The sequence below is a fragment of the Carassius gibelio genome, chromosome A1, assembly GCF_023724105.1.
Source record: "Carassius gibelio isolate Cgi1373 ecotype wild population from Czech Republic chromosome A1, carGib1.2-hapl.c, whole genome shotgun sequence".
NCBI lineage: Eukaryota > Metazoa > Chordata > Actinopteri > Cypriniformes > Cyprinidae > Carassius > Carassius gibelio.
The window spans coordinates 33,668,960-33,687,159 of record NC_068371.1 but is presented as its reverse complement, the minus strand read 5'-3'; the positions used below and the strand labels follow the sequence as shown (position 1 = coordinate 33,687,159).

Sequence of the window (18,200 nt, the reverse complement as noted above, 5' to 3'; positions counted from 1 at the left end):
CTCAGAGCGAGCATTTTACTCTCATCTGCAGCAAACACTAGATGTGTGTGAACAGTGAAGTGTGCACTACAGGTTTATCCTCACCTGGGGTCAGAGGTCACTGGATCAGCACTGAGTTCAGGAGGAATTCCCATGGATGCATCACTCTTCAGAGACACACAGCTGGGATCTGGAGATGAAGATCTCTTCCTCTTCCTCCTGCTGACTCTAAAATATAATTATTCATATACATCTTCACACAGTAATTAACACAACACAATTAGTTCAGATGATGTATGATGTTGTAGGAGTCAGTCTATAGTGTCCAGTACAGGACAGTGTCTCACCTGGGGTCAGAGGTCACTGGATCAGCACTGAATTTAGGACGATCACCCATGGATGCATCACTCTTCAGAGACACACCGCTGTGATCTGGAGATGAAGATCTCTGACTCTCTCTGTTCTCCATAATAACTTCAGACCTGCTTATAGAAACACAAGAGACAAATGACACACAACACTGTGTTTATTATTCCAGAGATTGCAGTGAAACACAGTTTAACACCGCACACACAATCAGATTCAAGAGAATGAGGATCTGCAGCAGATTCTGACCTCTGACCTCACGACCATCGACAGAATCTGACCTCTGACCTCACGACCATCGGCAGAATCTGACCTCACGACCATCGACAGAATCTGACCTCTGACCTCTGACCAAAAGTTTTTGGACACACCTTCTCTCTCATTCAAAGAGTTTTCTTTATTTTCATGACTAACTGGTCTCCGGTCCTGCGATTCAACCATAACAGATCTTGATTTCAGATCAACATGTCTTTTACAGGAGGACTTCTACCTTTTTCATTACAGAATGATCTCCAAACATTTCTTTCAGTCTTTCTGACCTCCACAGCTTGAGCCTCTTTACGATTGATTACAGTTTCTTTTCAGTTCCCTAAACGCTTTTCTTTTATTTCTTATAGCTTCATTGCGATCTTCATCCAAACACAGAAACATTTTCTTCTTCCTGATTGTCTTCACATCATTTTAAACTGTCACAAAAACTCCCTCAAATCTCTGTTAAAGTGTGAAGAGTTTAACACGAGAGCGACATTCTACAATAATACATGATATTAGAAGCTGACAACTCAACTTACCGTCAACTCTGAGATCTGAACAGAAGGAGTTTAACTCTTCAGAACACGTGTTTTCTCTCCAGTTTACTTTCGGTTTCAATACTCTTTCATCTTCTTCTTCTTCTTCTTCTTCTTCTTCTTCTTTTATAAGGTGCATACCGCCGCCTACTGTACTGGAGTATGTATAATCATGTAATTTTACAATTTCATATTCTATTCCACAACCCCGAGTCTTTTAAAAATGTAATTAGTTCCTTCCTGGTGATTCTTGTTTCGTCTCCCTCTCATTCTAGTCCCAGTATCCCTACTAGATTCCACTCCTGCCCTGTCTCTTGAACCTTATCTTTAAACACCCGTCTTTCCACCTCATTCAATTTACAGTACAATATTACGTGTTCAACATTTTCTTTAACCCCACAGTTTTCACAGCTCTCTCTATTCCTTTTCCCCATTAAAAAAATAATGTGCCATTCAGCCCTTTGTGATCCACTCTTAATCTTGTCATTACAATTTCCTCTCTCCTGGTCTTTTCCATGTAATTCTTTATACTGACAGTTTTTTGTATTTTATAATATCTCCTACCTTTCCTGTCTTCCTCACACCATTTCTTATATATTTCAAGTCCTTTCTTCTTAACCAATGCTTTACCTTCACCTTTTCCTAGTGGAATTGTAATTATTATTTCCTATAGCAGCCCCTCTTTAGCCAGTTTATCTGCTTTCTCGTTCCCTTTAACCCCATCATGTGCTGGCACCCAGCAAAACTGTACTTCTATGCCACCCTGATGTATATACAGAAAATCGACCAGACAGTCTTTTGGAGAGATTTATTTTAAATTCTGGTATATGTATTCCAACTCCCACACAATCCTGTTTGTTCTTGGATCCGTCCGTGTATATTTTTTTTTTATAATTATAATAACTGTTTCTTATGTAAATGCTTGTTTTAATTCCCACTTCCTCCATTCTCCATTCTCTTTTCTCTTCCAATATATTAATATCAACCTTTACTTCTGGGAACAGCCATGGTGGAATACTACTCACTGAATTGACCATGGTGAAATCTAAGGTTTCCATTTCATATTCCCTCACTCTCATTTCCCTCGTCCATCCAAACCCAAGCCCCTGAAACTTGGAATACTCACAACATTCCTGTATCGTTTATTTTGCTGGGTTTTCTTTCCCACTTCCTTTTAATCTGATCCAATATGCCATTGTCAGTTTCTCTCTTCTTAACTCCAGTGGCATCTCTCCTGCTTCTATGAGTATAGCATTAATGAGGGTTGTCTTAACAGCTTTGATGCATACACGTAATGCTCTATATTGTAATCTATAAATTTTTCCCAATATTGTTTTTGATGCTGCTCCATAAACTACACAACCATAGTCTATTGATGACCTCATGCAAGCCCTATAGATATTAATTAATGACTGCTTGTCTGCACCCCAGTCACATCCAGCCACAGCTCTCAGGAGGTTTAAAGCTTTTTTGCTTTTAGTTTCCAAGTGCTTTATATGTGTTTTCCATGGAGACCTACTATCAAACAATAGTTCCAAGTACTTAAATTCATTTACGTTCACCATTGGCTGCTCATATAATGTTAACCTTTCATCATGGCACTTGCGCTTCTTTGTAAACATCATATAACAAGATTTTCTTGTCGACATCTTGAATCCCCACTTATATGACCACATTTCTACTTCCCTAATTGCTTTCCTTATATTACCTAATACATATGACACATTCCTTCCATCATCGGCATATAGTGCTGATCTGATGCATCCATTTATCATTATGTTAAATAGTATCGGGCTAATTACACTCCCCTGGGGAATACCGTTGTCTACATCAAATTTTATAGACACCTCTGATCCAACCTTAACTTGAATTTTCCTACCTGTTAAGAAATCCATGATCCAATTATATAACCTTCCTCCAATACCCATACTACTTAGTTTAATAAGCAGTCCTTCCCTCCACATGGTATCATATGCCTTTTCTATATCAAAATATACTATTGTCATTAGTTCTTTCATTCTCAGTGCCTTATCCACATCATTACTTACTCTAACTAGAGCATCTGTTGTGGAGCGTCCTTTTCGAAATCCACTTTGTATGTTGGTCAGTATTCCTCTCGGTTCCAATATATGTGATAATCTGCGAACTATTATCCTCTCCATCCATTTGCATAAGTGAGATGTCAAAGCTATGGGCCTATAGTTATCAGGATTAGCTGGATTCTTACCAGGCTTGTTAAATGGTAATATTACTGCACTTTTCCAACTTTAAGGTACTATTCCATCCCTCCAGATTTTATTAAAGAGTCTTTATACTAACTCTAATGATTCTACTGGTAACTGTCAGAACATAATTGATCTTGCCCAGGTGCTGTATACCCAGTGCTTAGCAGAGCTATGTTGAGCTCTGACATTGTAAAATCCACATCTAGAGTTGACATACCATCCTCCCTTTTCAACTTCACTTCCTTTTTCTCTGAGCGCAAGTTCTTTCTGCTGCTTATGGATGTCACTAAGGTGTTCACAACTGTGTCTCTTCTCGTCCCCTCACTGACCCTGTCCTTATCACAAAGAGACTGAAATACTGACCAGCTGGACATTACTGAAGGTAGGAGGCTCTTATCAATATGAACATGTGCAATGCTGTTTAATACTGGTTTAAATTACAGATGTAAGTATAGTTAACAATAGGATTCATGCTGTCACTCATATATGTTTTCTTCAGATTACTGAAATACACTCAAGATGTTGAATCATTGGTTTCAGAGAGATTTCTGACTCAAAGACAGAGTTGTGTTCACTAAAGCTGAAGATATCTCTCGATTATCGTCTGCTCAATCCATCTCTGTTCACAAACAAACCTGGAAACTACATTCTGTGGAGAAATAACATTCATTATATTAAAACATCAGTCTTTCTAAAATCATACCACCAAGACACTCTAAACTGAGTTGAGTTTAGCTCTAAACAGTCACTTTAAAATAAATTGGTTAAGACAATATCTTCACAATTCTTCATCTGTCTGAATATAATTCCGGGGTTTATTTTCTCTAAATTGGGTGTCTTATAATTTCTCTTGATGTGTAATTATAAAACTGAAAAACTTCCGATCAAACTTTCTAAATTTGACCAACAAGTTCTTGCTCCTGGAGTCTTACACAGAAACACAGTTTTCTGATCTGGAATAAAGCCAATATTAGTGTAGAAATAAGTCTTTATTTTGTCAGCGTTGGTTTAGTAATGGGTTGTTCTCAGTGAGTCAGTGATTGAATAATGATGGGACTTTATTAGGGTTTCCAGACTTTCTCTGAAGATCCAGAATTGCTCTTCCATTAAAAGAGTTGAAGGCTCTTACTATAGGGCCGTTCCTCAGGTGTGCATGTGCTGTTCACAAGCAGTGTTTCTACATCCACACTTTCTGTCTGTCTCTAACCTCAACATACCTCTGTCAGCTTTAAAGCCTGACAACTATATCATTAGATCCTGCTTTTTACAACACAATATCTTCTTCAGATGTTACTAGTGTTGATATCTTGCTAAAAGCTTGTTGGATAACTCTGATGTCAAACTGTTGTTAATAAGTGTCTCAGTTTGATCATAAATCCTCAGTAATGTGTGAATGGTGTTCTGATGTCACAGAGACTGATGAACACACACTTGTTCTCATCCACTGATGAAGACTTCTTCACTCAAATCATCATGCTGCAATCAAAGAAGAATAGAAATCAACATTCATCTGAACTACACACACTCTTCACATCTATTCATGTTAGGACCTTCACTCATTTCTTCTAATATTAATGTCCAGGTATTTCCAGTAGCTCTTCTGTCAGTTGTTCACTGATATATGTGTATGTTGATGTGTCAGTCTTCCAGAAGCTGAAACAATAGCACTAGGAGAAGATGAAGTGATCTGAGTCTGAAGCGGTTCAGTTGTCTACAGATAATCCTGCTCTTGAAGAGCTGCACACTGTTGTCTGCTGTGACACAGCTGTGCTCAGATTGTCCCACACATCTCTCCTGTGCTGACTTCTGTGTTTCTAGAGGATCATCCTCATCATCCTCCACAACTTCTGGATCAACAATGTCCTCATTCAGAAGAGCAACATCTGCACAAAGACAGGACTCAAATCCAGGAGCTTGAAGTGAAGTGAAGTGAAGTGACATTCAGCCCAGTATGGTGACCCATACTCAGAATTTGTGCTCTGCATTTAACCCATCCGAAATGCACACACACAGAGCAGTGAACACACACTGTGAGCACACACCCGGAGCAGTGGGCAGCCATTTATGCTGCGGCGCCCGGGGAGCAGTTGGGGGTTCGATGCCTTGCTCAAGGGCACCTAAGTCGTGGTATTGAAGGTGGAGAGAGAACTGTTCATGCACTCCCCCCACCCACAATTCCGTCCGGCCCGAGACTAGAACACACAACCCTTTGATTGGGAGTCCAACCCTTTAACCATTAGGCCACGACTTCCCCAAAGAAAAAGAAAAAGAAAAAGAAAAAGAAGAAGAAGAAGAAGAAGAAGAAGAAGAAGAAGAAGAAGAAGAAGAAAAAGAAGAAGAAGAAGAAGAAGAACAAGAAGAAGAACAAGAACAAGAAGAAGATGGAGCACAGCTGCTCTTCATCATCTGAAGGCTCTCTCAACAATGTTCTGTGTGTGAGCATCACTGTTGTTCAATCAGAGCTGTGCAGGATTCTCTTCATTACTAATGATAATAATATTAATATGAATGTAATGTAATGTTTTCACAGTAACAGATTTTCACATCAAGAAACCAAAGTCCTCTAATGAAGAACACAAAAATCTTGCTTTGGGACTTTTTTCGTTCCTTTTAACGTCTACAAATACATCACAAACTCCTCTTTAAACAACTATTCATGGAGGAGTTATGAAAAACATATATTTATCACAAAGGCTATGGTTTTATCCTTAAATGACAAAGCAATCGTAACTCTTTCCCATGAGAGGATCAGTCTTACAGATCATCTTTGTGTATCAACAGATCATCATTCCTGAAGATTTGAGCCAAATTACTCTGAAAACACAGCTCTTCAACTCTTTCTATCTCCAAACCGCATTAAATGTGACTCTTAACAATTCTTTTGCAGGATAAACATGATTCATAATTTACTTTACATTTAGGCTTGACAGGCTCTCTTTTGAATCGTAATGAGAAACTATATAAGATCTCTTTACTGGTCCTGGAAAACAACATTATAATAGACAACTCCTCAAAAATATGTTAAAACACTTTATATCAGCAAAGATAACTGTTACATCCATAAATTCCTGTGAGTGCCTGCTCTCTCTCTCGCTCTTTCCCTCCTTGGCTGTCAATCTCTTAGGCGCCTCCCTTGTCTGCTGATTGGCTCTGGAAGCTGTCCGTCTTCATTAATCAATGTGACACCGACCTATCCAGTGCCAGTAAAAGTTTCCACCATCAGATAACAGGACGTGCAAGGAAGTGAACTGGAGACCTTTTTGCTTTCCTGATGTTTTGCTGTTATGTTACTTGTTTCTTGATTTGATTTTTGTTTCTTTGTTTATGCCAAATTTCACTTAGTTTGTTTTAACCATTTATCTTTTGAACATTGTCTCTTTTTGATTTGCCATTTTGTTTGTTTTTGTCACCTTGTGACTTGGATGGCGTTGCTCTTTGAGCTTTGCTGAGCTTAGGCTCTAAGACGTTTACTCCTTACCCAAGAGGAAGGTGGATAGGAAAGCTGTCGTGCGACTTCCATTGAGCAACATTTAGGTAACTCAATCTGTTTAGACACCCTAGGTAAGAGGTGAATGCCACCCTCTGTATGTTTGGTTTTTTATTAGTTGAGAATAGGGAAGTTTATGGCGCCTGGCACTGAAGATTTGCTTTCTTTTTCTTTAGTTAGGTTAGAGGTTTAAAATAAGTTAGAAGTGATTTTGTTTTGTTTCTTTCTTTCTTTTGGTGTCACTAGCGTCCTCTTTCTCTTGGGTTGATTTGTGTTTTTGTTTGTTTTCTGAGTTGTAAATATTTGTATATATTGGTTGTCTCTTTAATGATTTATATTCTTTTTGGTAGTTATTTGGATTTTCACGTTGTACAATAAATCACATTTGTTGGCAACCAGTGTATCTGCATTGTCTCTTGCTGCCTCCACCAGTTTTACAAGTTTACCACAAAATTTTTGAATGTTACTCCTTTTACCCCTAGACCATTTTAAGAGGGTCGTAACATTTAATGGGGGCTCATCCAGGATCAATTAATCCCAAAAGAGTATGTTAATTGTGGTAACTTTGTAAATGTGTTGGTGGCAAAGAAATGGACATTGCATTGTTTGTACTGTGACCGTATAGGATTTTCTCATGTGGTGTAGTAGTGTAATTCTTATTGGTTGGTTATTAATTATGGAAGTGTTTAAGTTGCAAGATTTTGTTATCAGTCCATCTGTACAGCAAATTAACTCATGCAGGAAGCAGGATTTATTGCAGATTGCAGACCATTTTCAGATTGTCTTAAGTAAACAGTCTCTTAAAGAATAAATAAAACAAACACTGATCTTGTGTTTGAATGAGTTGCAGGTGTTGCCTATGTCAAACGTTGGGGGCAGTGAAACGGGGGGAGATGTTAACGTGGATTGCGTGGCTCTGGCGCAATTCAGTTCTGGGGAGGAGGACGAGCGTAGTGGTGGAGCTGATGCTGACGTGGAGGTAGAGGTCAAAGCCAAGGCCGGCTTACCACCGTTTGAGCCGTTTTCACCCAGTTCTGTTGATTCACGGGATGGATCGCGACTGAAGGTCCGCCTTGCCCGTTTGAATTATGAAGCGCAAGAGAGCCCAGGTACGCCAAGCAGAACTGAATTTGCAGTTGGAAGTGCGCAAGCTGGAAATTGAGGCTGAGACGCAGGTGAAGCTGAGGCAGCTTGAGCTAGGTGCATCAAATGTTGCTACCGGCTCAGCTGTACAGCCAGTCCCCGCTCAAGTCTCTTCTACTCCTCCGCGGGTTTGTTTAGCCCCAGATGCTTTTGATGTGGGTAAACACATTGCACTTGTTCCTCAATTTAGAGAAACAGAGGTAGATACTTCAGTGCATTTGAACGCATCACAATTTCTCTTCATTGGCCTAAGGAGGTTTGGTCTCTGCTTTTACAATGTAGATTGTTTGGTAAAGCGAAAGAGGTTTGTTCTACATTATCGTTAGAAGAGAGTCTGAAATATGAGTCTGTGAAGTTTGCTATCCTGCGAGCATATGAGTTGGTTCCGGAAGCTTATTGTTGTAGCCAATTCTGATGTGTTATGTTTTTTGTTGGTGGTAAGTTGCATGGGGGTGACGTTCTTCCACCTGCACACTAGGGGGCATAGGCATGGCATTATGCTAGTTGTGGAGGCTATATGATTAAGACACAGGTGAGCCAGAGGAATGACGATCAGGAGAAGCCACATAGTTTTTCAACCGTGCATGCGTGCAGGTGTGGTTTGATCATGTTCAGCTATTGGCACTATGTTTAATGTTGTATATGGATGAGCTCAATTGACATCAGTAATGCAAGCAGCAGTGTTTGTAAGTAATTATATTCTTCATTGAATAAAGTGTTAATCGAGTGCCATGGGAGACCTGATTTCTTGCACCATTACGCGTTGGAGACGACTTCAAATTCCCTCAAATGTTTTTTTTTTTGTGGTATGATCGCCATTACACTTATAGTCAACGTTTTAGGAAACACAAAAAGAGTCCTCCACAAACATTTGTGGAATTTGCTAGGGAGAAGGGAGTGTTGTTTGATAAATGGTGCGCTGCCAGTAAAGTGAGTGATTTTGACTCCTTAAGAGAGTTGACATTGCTAGAGGAATTTAAGGGATGCTTATCTGAACGCATAGTAGTATACCTTAGTGAACAGAAGGTGACTACTTTGTCACACGTAGCGGTACTTGCAGATGAGTTTATTTTAACCCACAAGAATGTATTTGCCTCTGCACGTCCTGAAAAGTTACAGATTGACAGTTCGCAATCTCAAGCATCACGTTCCAGATTTAGTCCCCCTCATAATAAAGAGCGTGAATGTTTTTACTGTCACAAAAAAGGGCACGTGATCGCAGATTGCTTGGCATTGAAGCACAAGCAGCAACCACAACCAAAGAGCGTGGGGTTTGTGAAAGCTCTTAAATATGTAGTCGCTGTGCATTCTGAGGAAAGAATTGATGAGTTATCGACCCTTTGTGTCAAAAGGGTTAATATCACTGAGTGGGATAAGAGAGGACCAGAAAGAAGTAAGAATACTCAGGGACACTGGTGCCATGCAATCATTTATTTTGGAAGGTAAATTACAGCTGTCTGACAACACTTTTTGTGGTTCTAGCGTGATTGTTCAGGGCATTGAGATAGGTTGTGTGAAATTCCCGCTTCATCGTTTGCACTTACAAAGCGAGTTGTGTACTGTTTTCGTAAGAGTTGCTGTGTGTCCTTCACTTCCTGTGAAGGGTGTTGAGTTTATCCTTGGAAATGACCTGGCAGGAGGAAAAGTAATGCCTGTTATTGAAGTTGTTGATTAACCAAATGTATTTTGTGAGTTCGAGGTACTGCCTGAAACTTACCCTGTTTTTCCAGCCTGTGCTGTCACACGTGCTCAGTCGCGCAGAGTAGGTGATGTAGTTGATCTGTCTAATTCCTTCATGTTTCCACTGTTGTCAGGTGACTCATCACTGGATATGAATCTTGAAAAGAAAAATGGTTCAAAGACTGAGAATAAAGGTGTAGTTGTGTCTGACGCAGATTTACTCAAATTACCAGTGTCACGTGAGAGAATTATTGCTGTGCAGAAGGAGGATAAAACTCTTGTGACTTCTTTTAATTCTGCTCTCTCCCTTGATGGAGCTAAGGAAAATAAATTTGCTTATTTTATTGACAATGACTTATTGATGAGAAAATGGTGTTCTCATGTTGACAATAATTCAGACTGGAATGTTGTTTATCAAATTGTTGTCCCCTTTTCCTATCGTCAACATGTCTTGTGCTTGGCACATGATCACCAGCTTGCTGGTCATTTAGGAGTTACGAAGACCTATAATAGGATTTTGAGCCATTTCTTTTGGCCAGGATTAAAAAAAGATGTCACTCATTATTGCCGTACTTGTCATACCTGTCAGATTGTCGGGAAACGGAATCAGAGAATTCCACCTGCTCCTTTGTGTCCTATACCTGCGATTGGAGAACCGTTTGAACATGTGATGGTAGACTGCGTTGGTCCATTCCTCTCTCACAGAGTCTCAAGTGTATACCATCCGCAGAGTCAGGGTGCACTTGAGCGTTTTCACCAAACTCTTAAATCAATGCTTAAGAAATATTGCCAGGGCACTGCAAAAGACTGGGATGAGGGGGTTCCCTTAGTTTTATTTGCTGTCAGAGAGACCAGTCAAGAATCTCTTGGTTTTAGCCCAGCCGAACTTGTGTTCGGGCACCAAGTTAGAGGTCCACTCAAAATTCTTAAAGAACAGATTTTAGAGCCCAAGTTGAGTTCAAACACTAATGTGTTGGATTTTGAATGCACGTTTCGAGAGTCTTCATACTGCTTGGTCACTAGCTAGAGAATCGCTTGCTAATGCTCAGAAAGACATGAAGAGTAAATACGATAAGCAAGCGGTAGTGCGATCATTTCAACCGGGTGATGAAGTGCTTGTGCTGTTACCTGTCCCAGGATCATCTTTGTCTGCTCGCTTCTTTGGTCCTTATGTTGTGAAAAAGAGAATGAGTGAAACTGATTACATGTTGTACACACCTGATCGAAAACGAAAAACGATTTAGCCAAGCCCAGTTGCAGTCCCTGGAGCTCTCTGTGCCTGCTTGTTCCCAAACCTGATGGCACCTTCAGATTCTGCACTGATTACCGTAAGGTAAATGCTGTGACTGTGCCAGACAGTTACCCGTTACCTCGAATGGAGGATTGTATAGATAACATCGGTTCTGCATGTTTCGTTACAAAGCTTGATATGCTGAAAGGATATTGGCAAGTTCCACTCACCCAACAAGCTTCAGAGATTTCAGCCTTTGTAACCCCAGATAACTTCCTTCAGTATACAGCGATGGCTTTCGGGCTTAGAAATGCCCCAGCAACATTCCAGCGCCTCGTTGATATAGTTTTACGTGATGTACCAAATTGCAATGCGTATCTTGATGATCTGGTGCTGTATTCGTTGAGTTGGACCGAACATATTGGACTGTTAAGAACAGTATTTGAATGATTGGTTAAAGCAAATTTAACTCTTAACCCTTTCGAGTCGGTTAACGCATATATGCGTTTTGAGTCATTTTCTCCTGATAACCTCGAAAAGAACTTAAATTACACTTTCAGTTTTAATCGTACAGATAAGAGCAATACATCAATCGAATCTGTAAAGGTCTACAGTCTTTGTCTCCGCTGATCGTCATGTACAAACATTTCATTAAAATGAACTGTAACTCCGTGAATACTCAAAGAAGAGACATGAGAGAGATATCTATAGAAAGCCTGGAATGTCTACTTTTAAACTAAACAAGTGCTGCCGGAAACAAATATTCTGAGATAAAGTAATCCATATGAAAACAACGCAATGTCTGTTTTTCATATCTCCGCTCATTATATCTAATGTGACCACGCCCTCGCGCTGAACGCGCTATTCAGATTCAAACTGAAGCGCGCGGCTTGAATACGCCCACACAGAAGAAAAAGCAGCGAGACTATTCTTCAAGTTTTTATTTTATTTTACTGTTTGCTTCGCGATGAGAGGAATAAGACATAATTCACCCCAAAAAGATGTGATGTGGTTGAGGATTTGAGAAATGGATTTCCTCAGAAAAAAGAATGAAGCACTTTATTCAGCAGAGATCATAAACATGAGTAAGTCTCTTTTTATTTATTTGTACTAGTTTTCACATAACGTGTAAACATTTTACTAGTTAGACTTTTTCCAAAGACTTTTTCCAAATTATAATTCCTGACTAAATGTATAATCAAGTGGAACATTATGAAGTTTCAATAATAATATACAATACTATACCATTCAAAAGCTTGATGTAAATAATATAAATGTGACAAATAGAGATAACTCTAACAAATGTAAAAACAATGCAGTTCTTTCGATTTATTACCCCTAAAAAAACCTGAAAAATATTATCAGCTCTTTTCAACATTAATAATAATAATAATAATGATGATGATAATAAATGGGGTTTATTTGGTAGAAAATAAGATTGTTAAAAGGATTTCTGAAGGATTGTGTGACTGAAGTAAGGATGCCAAAAAATTTGTTTGAAAGTCAGCTTTGATTGTTCCTAATAAACTGTTTAACTGCTCCCCCAAGTGGATATTAAATTATGTTGTGGGATAATTAAATATATTCTTAATAAACTACAAACATAAAATTATATACTTTTATTTTGTTCTCAAATTCTTTCTTGTAACTCCTCCCTCAGTGGCACAGCTGACTGAGAGGCTCATTATGCAGCTCATTATGCGGGCCTTTGTCTTCTCAGGTGTAAATCACAATGATATTCATGATAGTTGACGCCTACTCGCATATGACTTTTACCAACAAAAAGTGTTTTAGAAAATTTAAATCAATATATTGTTTTCTGTGAATGAGTAAACAAGATGATTTTCACATCATTCAGAAAGAAAAATTCTAGGCTACAAGCTCCAGTTCTCAACTTTTCCGGCAACCAATTTTATGTATGTGTTTTATTGCCTTATTCAAGTGATTTAAAATTTTTAGTTTTTCACTAACCATGCATAACATTTTTTTTTCTCAAAAATACAATCATGTACATGCATGCCTTTCACATATTATTGTAGCCTAGTTTGTGCTGATTACAGTGATATTAGACTTTACCCATTTAGATATTTATAATAAACTGAAAAAAGCACAAATGTCAGTGCATGACAAAACTTCTCAAGGCCCCAAAAATACCCTTAGACTCCAGAGGGTTAACCTAGCAAAATGTGAATTTGGCAAAGCAACAGTCACTTACCTGTAAGGAGGTTGGTCAAGGCCAAGTACGACCAGTAGAGGCCAAGGTCACGGCAATAATGGAATTTCCGGTTCCTACTACCAGTAGAGAGTTGCGGCGGTTCTTGGGTATGGCAGGCTATTATCGTAGCTTCTGCAAGAATTTCTCTACGATCGTGAGTCCTCTTACTTCACTACTCAGCCCTTCTAAAACTTATGAGTGGTCTGCTGAGAGTCAGCATGCTTTTGATTCAGTCAAAATTTTGATGTGTAATGCACCTGTTTTAATGACACCTGATTGTACTTGTGTTTTTAAATTGGAGGTTGATGCGAGCGCCGTGGGTGCTGGTGCCGTTCTTATTCAGGAGGATGAGAATGGGATAGAACATCCTATTAGTTATTATTCTCGTAAGTTTAATAAACATCAGCTGAATTACTCCACAATTGAAAGAGAAGCTCTTGCTTTATTGTTTGCGTTACAACACTTTGAAGTCTACCTTGGTTTCAATAGTCTTCCGATTGTGGTTTATACAGATCACAATCCTCTTGTGTTTTTAACTCGAATGTGCAACCACAATCAGCGTTTAATGCGCTGGGCTCTTATTGTCCAGAGCTACAATTTAGAAATCAGACATAAGAAGGGTTCAGAGAATGTCTTAGCTGATGCTCTCTCAAGAGCATAGTTTGGTTTGGTGTTTATTTTTTTTACAAACGAGTTTGTTCTTAACAGAGTATGTGAGCGGAGTGGAGTGGCAACAATTTCCCCTCTGCGCTCAGAGCATTTAATAATCACTCCACTCCAGCTCCGCTCCGGGTTCACAATTTCCCGCTCCCGCTCCACTCCGCGCTCAGTGATACCAGAAACACCGCTCCGCCTTTGCTCCATGGCTAAAGTATTTCAGTATGTTTGAAATGTTATGTTCATAACGTAGCCTATATTAAAAATAAAAATAAAAAATAACAGGAGAGTTTCAAAGTGGCTTAGGCTATTGTGTGCAAACTTTTTTTTTTTTTCTACCACATGCCAAACTAATAACATGGATGTCAGAATTTAATATAATTACGGTATTCTGCTGTGCAAATTTTGTTTGTGATGAAAATAACAGTACATTATTTTATCTACAGATCAATGCATTTCTTACAGATTTCTGCTCATTCAAAATCAGATGCAGATGAATTATCACTGTAAGATTACATTTCTTTGAATGCATTATTGCGAAAGCGATTGCATGTGAATGTGCTGTAATGGTTTAAATCATGCTTCAACCCGAAAATATTCAGTAAAAGGAACAGACAAACTCCTTCAGAGCTAACCTATAACTTCCCACTCGGCTATTGTCGTCATTGTAACCTTCTGATTTGAGAGATCCATCTGTATCAAGCTATAGTTAAATATGTTTAACGTGAATACTTGCAGTATATATTGCAGTTATATATGCAGTTATATTACGGGCCGTTGGCATGAATTGGAGCGGTGGATGGAGCGGTGGTGGAGCGCTCTTAGAGCGAGTGAAAACCACAACGCTCCGACTTTTAAAAAATCCGCTCCTCGCTCCTGTCAAAATCAGACCGCTCCACTCCACGCTCCGCTCCGCTCACATACTCTGGTTCTTAAGAGTGGGAGTGTTACATCCATAAATTCCTGTGAGTGCCTGCTCTCTCTCTCGCTCTTTCCTTCCTTGGCTGTCAATCTCTTAGGCGCCTCCCTTGTCTGCTGATTGGCTCTGGAAGCTGTCCGTTTTCATTAATCAATGTGACACCGACCTATCCAGTGCCAGTAAAAGTTTCCACCATCAGATAAAAGGACGTGCAAGGAAGTGAACTTGAGACCTTTTTGCTTTCCTGGGGTTTTGCTGTTATGTTACTTGTTTCTTGATTTGATTTTTTGTTTCTTTGTTTATGCCAAATTTCACTTAGTTTTTTTAACCATTTATCTTTTGAACATTGTCTCTTTTTGATTTGCCATTTTGTTTGTTTTTGTCACCTTGTGACTTGGATGGCGTTGCTCTTTGAGCTTTGCTGAGCTTAGGCTCTAAGACGTTTACTCCTTACCCAAGAGGAAGGTGGATAGGAAAGCTGTCGTGCGACTTCCATTGTGCAACATTTAGGTAACTCAATCTGTTTAGACACCCTAGGTAAGAGGTGAACGCCCTCTGTATGTTTGATTTTTTTATTAGTTGAGAATAGGGAAGTTTATGGCGCCTGGCGCTGAAGATTTGCTTTCTTTTTCTTTAGTTAGGTTAGAGGTTTAAAATAAGTTAGAAGTGATTTTGTTTTGTTTCTTTCTTTCTTTTGGCGTCACTAGCGTCCTCTTTCTCTTGGGTTGATTTGTGTTTTTGTTTGTTTTCTGAGTTGTAAATATTTGTATATATTGGTTGTCTCTTTAATGATTTATATTCTTTTTGGTAGTTATTTGGATTTTCACGTTGTACAATAAATCACATTTGTTGGCAACCAGTGTCTCTGCATTGTCTCTTGCTGCCTCCATCAGTTTTACAGGTTTACCACAAAAATTTTGAATGTTACTCCTTTTACCCCTAGACCATTTTAAGAGGGTCGTAACAATAACATTTCTATCATCAGATCAGGTATTTGTGGAAGTATGGTTGAATATTCGACTTGTTCCTTGACTAATTTAATCATTTAGAGGAGCTACTCACATTATATTTATCACTAATCTCATCATAACTCAATATATTCCTGAGTGGTCATAACATGTGAGTGTGTCTATCTTCCAGCACTCATCGATGAACAGAGTTTCTATTCACCAAAATATATCTGTTATTCCAGATAGATGTTATGTGTGCTAAAATTATCTTTAAAAATCAGTTTCCAATATAATGGTACTTGATGAAAAGTAGAAAGTTTTATGAGGAGTTTAGACAATTCAAAATCACATTGGAATAAAAAACTAATAGCAGCACATTTGATGAATGTAGCTGTAGAAATCTCAAACCAAAATGAAGATTCATTATTTATGAAAGACTGGAAACACTTAAGATTGATGATCCATTCATTATATCAAAATCAACTGTTTTAACACCACCCGCTTCATAATCTTTAATCATCACTCTTCCATATATAATGAAATCAACATTTAACTTATTTATCACCTTTATCTTTTTAATAGACACTGATCTTAAGAAGAACATGGATAGATGAATCTAGAAATGACGTTAATAAGATTCTACCAAAGATCATTTTTTGGTAACAGAATGATAAGACCTTGTTTCATAGTTGGTGAAAGTTGGTTATTCTTTATACACTTTATACACAAAGCTTCCAACAAAATAGATGTTAGTTCATCCCAATTAATTCCATCCCAATAAAAGTGTAAAGATGTGGTGAAAACATCAGGGCCTGGTGATTTACCAGGTTTACTCTGTTTAACAGCTGCTTCAAGTTCTTGCAAGGTTATGTCTGATTCACAAACTTCTTTAATACACTCTCAGTCGACGGATATCATTTTTATCATCAGAAGAAAAGAACTAGAGTAACTCCAATGTCTGCATCTAAGAAACACAAATCGATCTTTTCTCAAATGATTTATTCCTCAGTTGATTCCCTCTCTCCCTGGTCTCCTACAATAAGAGCTGATTGAGGATTGGTAGAAGATCTTTCTAGTAGGACTTCTCCAACAGTGACTGAATAGAGGCGAGTTCCTGAAGCTGTATCTGTAGAGTCTGTCCTCGTCTTCAAGACAAAAGCTCTCATCAACTGAACTGAATCACTGCAGCTCCTCCTAAAAGAGTCCCAACACAAAACTAGACACATTACACTCGTCTGCTAGAGTTTGGGGTCAATCTAGTTTACCTCTGTCAATGTTAGTGAGCATGGTGTACAGCTGCTGAAACACACTTTGATTTGATTATTTAACAGCTTTGACGAATGCAACACTCTCACCATCAGCATCAAGATGACACAGGAATTCCCTGAACACTGTTGAGGAAAACTCTGGGAAAGGAAATGTGCTTTAAAAACAACCGCTGGCTTGTTTAAACACGTATACATACATATCCTCAACCATTTAGCATCATCTCAACCCCGAAATTACTTTAATTCACTTTTTAAAACCAAGCATTGATCATTATGGTATGAGACTTTATGACTTTTGTCAGACTTGAATTGGAAACACGCTCACAAAAAATTGAGTGGAAAGTTTCTGTGGTTGTAATAAAAATAAATCAAATATATATGATGTTGTATGTTTTTGTCAGATAAAACAAATCCACATCTGTGTCGCTGCAGCACAGAAGCAGTCTTCAGTAGCACAGGAATATTTGTAGAAATAGACAACAGTACATTGTATGGGTCACAATACATTTCTCTTTTATGACAAGAATCATTAGGATATTAAATAAAGATCATGTTCCATGAACAGTTTTTTTAAAATCTCCTACCGTAAATATATCACAGCTCAAGGTCTCTTCCTGTTTCAGTCCAGGATCTTTGGTCAATGAAGGTTCAATGTGTCTGTCATTCCAAAGAAAACACAAAACACATAATGTGTAATTACATGATCAGTTCTGTAGCTGAGAACCAGACTCTGATGAACTTGAAGTCTGAGAACAAGGCTCCTTCTGGAAATTATAACCAAATATCACATCTGGAACAAGGCCAGTAAATTAATTTCCCTTGGTCTCAACCTAAATATGGTTCTGTAGATCTCATCTCCAAAACCATCAGGGCCAACAGAATCAAGAAAAAGTATTTCCCTCTACAAACAAAACCTGCAATCAATGGGTTTGTTAATATCCACGAAAATCAAACTCACTAACCCTACCTGTTGAATTTGGAAATATTAGAACTAGAAAGATGAACAGAAACTGAACACAGAGCAGATGGTGATCAGATTCATCCTCCTGCTGCTCCAAGCTGGAAACAGCACCATATCCTCGACGCTCACGCTTCACTAATAGTATTGTGACAAAATAATATGCAAAAAAATAACATACTTCTGTGTCTACAATGTACATTTTTGTCTTTCCAGCTGGGAACAGTATAGAGGTCCACAATGTTAATATTTGTCCCTTACGGAGAGAACATAAGCTATTAAACATGCATACATCCAAAAGAAAACTTCTAGAAGAATATATAATAGTATATAA

At 38.5% G+C, this 18,200-nt stretch overlaps 1 protein-coding gene and 1 long non-coding RNA gene across 10 annotated transcripts in view; one reads left to right on the top strand and one right to left on the bottom strand.

Moving 5' to 3' along the window:
• LOC128020811 (NACHT, LRR and PYD domains-containing protein 3) overlaps positions 1–18,200 on the bottom strand; it is a 638,518-nt gene that overhangs the window by 163,895 nt on the left and 456,423 nt on the right. The gene's annotated exons all lie outside the window — the stretch shown is intronic.
• The window catches only part of LOC127939993 (uncharacterized), a 235,539-nt gene that overhangs the window by 131,764 nt on the left and 85,575 nt on the right, over positions 1–18,200 (top strand). The gene's annotated exons all lie outside the window — the stretch shown is intronic.